The sequence below is a fragment of the Arachis duranensis genome, chromosome 10 (genome assembly GCF_000817695.3).
Source record: "Arachis duranensis cultivar V14167 chromosome 10, aradu.V14167.gnm2.J7QH, whole genome shotgun sequence".
Lineage (NCBI taxonomy): Eukaryota > Viridiplantae > Streptophyta > Magnoliopsida > Fabales > Fabaceae > Arachis > Arachis duranensis.
Window position 1 is genome coordinate 38,458,288 of NC_029781.3, and position 3,257 is coordinate 38,461,544.

The 3,257-nt window shown below is 41.4% G+C and overlaps 1 non-coding gene across 1 annotated transcript; it reads left to right on the top strand.

Annotated features, from left to right (window-relative positions):
* Positions 1–1,202: 1,202 nt before the first annotated feature.
* LOC127743688 (small nucleolar RNA R71) lies at positions 1,203–1,306 on the top strand. The gene has a single exon (XR_008005072.1). It is a non-coding gene; the product is annotated as a small nucleolar RNA R71 (small nucleolar RNA).
* Positions 1,307–3,257: the final 1,951 nt, after the last annotated feature.

The window sequence follows — 3,257 nt, forward strand, 5'->3', positions numbered from 1 at the left end:
GATCCCTAGCTTCTCCATTACAGAGAGTGACATTAGATTTATGCCTGACCCTAGGTCACATAGAGCCTTTTCAAAGGTCATGGTGCCTATGGTACAGGGTATTAAGAATTTACCAGGATCTTGTTTCTTTTGAGGTAAAGTTTGCTGAACCCATGTATCTAGTTCACCAATGAGAAAGGGAGGTTCACCGTCCCAAGTCTCATTACCAAACAACTTGGCATTCAGCTTCATAATAGCTCCTAGATATTGAGCAACTTGCTCTCCAGTTACATCTTCATCCTCATCAGAGGAAGAATAGTCTTCAGAGCTCATGAATGGCAGAAGGAGATTTAGTGGAATCTCTATGGTCTCTATATGAGCCTCAGATTCCTTTGGGTCCTTAATAGGGAACTCCTTCTTGCTTGAGAGACATCCCATGAGGCCTTCCTCATTGGGATTCACGTCCTCTTGTTCCTCCCTAGGTTCGGTCATTTTGATTATGTCAATGGCCTTGCACTCTCTTTTTGGATTCTCTTCAGTATTGCTTTGGAGAGTACTAGGAGGAGTTTCAGTTACTTTCTTACTCAGCTGGCCCACTTGTGCCTCCAAATTTCTGATGGAGGACCTTGTCTCACTCATGACTTAAAGTGGCCTTAGACAGATCAGAGACTAAATTTGCTAAGTTAGAGATACTCTGTTCATAATTCTCTATCTGTTGCTGAGAAGATGATGGATAAGGCTTGATATTGCTAAGCCTATTTCTTCCACCATCATTAAAGCCTTGTTGAGGATTTTGTTGATCCTTCAATGAGAAATTTAGATGATTTCTCCATGATGAGTTATAGGTGTTTCCATAAGGTTCACCCATGTAATTTACCTCTGCAATTGCAGGGTTCTCAAGATCATAAGCTTCTTCTTCAGAAGATGCCTCTTTAGTACTGTTGGATGCATTTTGCCATCCATTCAACATTTTGTTCTGAGCCAATATGGCATTCAGAGCATCAATTTCAAGAACTCCCTTCCTTTGAGGCATCCCATTATTCACGGAATTCCTCTCAGAAGTGTACATGAACTGGTTATTTGCAACCATGTCAATAAGTTCTTGAGCCTTTGCAAGCGTTTTCTTTAGGTGAATGGATCCACCTACAGAATGGTCCAGTGACATCTTAGAGAACTCAAATAGACCATAATAGAATATATCTATCATGGTCCATTCTGAAAACATGTCAGAAAGACATCTTTTGGTCATCTGCTTGTATCTTTCCCAAGCTTCATAGAGGGATTCACCATCTTTTTGTTTGAAGGTCTGAACATCCACTCTAAGCTTGCGCAGCTTTTGAGGAGGAAAGAAATTAGCCAAGAAGGCCGTGACCAGCTTATCCCAGGAGTCCAGGCTATCTTTAGGTTGAGAGTCCAACCATGTTCTAGCTTTGTCTCTTACAGCAATAGGGAAAAGCATGAGCCTGTAGACTTCAGGATCTACTCCATTCGTCTTTACAGTCTCACAGAATTGCAAGAACTCAGTTAAAAACTGATAGGGATCTTCTGACGGAAGTCCATGAAACTTGCAGTTTTGTTGCATTAGAGCAACTAGTTGAGGTTTCAGCTCAAAATTGTTTGCCCCAATGGTAGGAATTGAGATGCTTCTTCCATCAAACTTGGAAGTAGGTGTAGTATAATCACCAAGCATCCTCCTTGCATTATTGTTGTTAGGTTCGGCTGCCATCTCCTTCTCTTGTTCGAAAATTTCAGTAAGGTTGTCTTTGGCTTGTTCGAAAATTTTAGTAAGGTTGATTCTTTTGCGTTTGTCATCACGCCCAACAATCGCAAGTTTGAAGCTCGTCACAGTCATTCAATCCTGGAATCCTACTCGGAAGTCCACAGACAAGGTTTAGACTTTCGGGATTCTCATGAATGCCGCCATCAATCTAGCTTATACCACGAAGATTCTGATTAAGGAATCCAAGAGATATGCGCCCGGTCTAAGGTAGAACGGAAGTGGTTGTCAGTCACGCGTTCATAGGTGAGAATGATGATGAGTGTCACGGATTATCACATTCATCATGTTGAAGTGCAACGAATATCTTAGAATAAGAACAAGCGGAATTGAATAGAAAATAGTAGTAATTGCATTGAAACTTGAGGTACAGCAGAGCTCCACACCCTTAATCTATGGTGTGTAGAAACTTCAGCGTTAAAAATACATAGGTGATGAAGGTCCAGGCATGGCCGAATGGCCAGCCCCCAAACGTGATCAAAAGATCAAAAAAATACAATCAAAGACACTTAATACAATAGTAAAAAGTCCTATTTATACTAGACTAGCTACTAGGGTTTACAGAAGTAAGTAGTTGATGCAGAAATCCACTTCCGGGGCCCACTTGGTGTGTGCTTGGGCTGAGCTTGAGTTTTACACGTGCAGAGGCTTCTTTTGGAGTTGAACACCAAGATGTAACGTGTTTCTGGCATTCAACTCTAGTTCGTGACGTGTTTCTGGCCTTTGACTCCAGAATGCAGCATGGAACTAGTGTTGAGCGCCAGTTTACATCATCTAATCTCGAATAAAGTATAAACTATTATATATTGCTGGAAAGCTCTCGATGTCTACTTTCCAACATCGTTGAGAGCGCGCCATTTGGAGTTCTGTACCTCCAGAAAATCCATTTCGAGTGCAGGGAGGTCAGATTCCAAAACATCAGCAGTCCTTTGTCAGCCTCCTTATTAGAGTTTTGCTCAGGTCCCTTAATTTCAGCGAAAAATTGCCTGAAATCACAGAAAAACACACAAACTCATAGTAAAGTCCAGAAATGTGAATTGGTGCACGAAATTGTGATCAATACTTTTCACAAATCAAATAATCCCTGGTAATGAATCCAAAACCTTGGTGTTCAATACCATGGCATAAACACAACTTCGCACAACTAACCAGCAAGTGTACTGGGTCGTCCAAGTAATAAACCTTACGCGAGTAAGGGTCGATCCCACAGAGATTGTTGGTATGAAGCAAGCTATGGTCACCTTGTAAATCTTAGTCAGGCAAACTCAAATGGGTATGGTGATAAACGCATAAAACATAAAGATAAAGATAGAGATACTTATGTAATTCATTGGTAGGAATTTCAGATAAACGTATGAAGATGCCTTCCCTTCCGTCTCTCTGCTTTCCTACTATCTTCATCCAATCCTTCTTACTCCTTTCCATGGCAAGCTTATGCAAGGGTTTCACCGTTGTCAGTGGCTACCTCCCATCCTCTCAGTGGAAATGTTCAACGCACCCT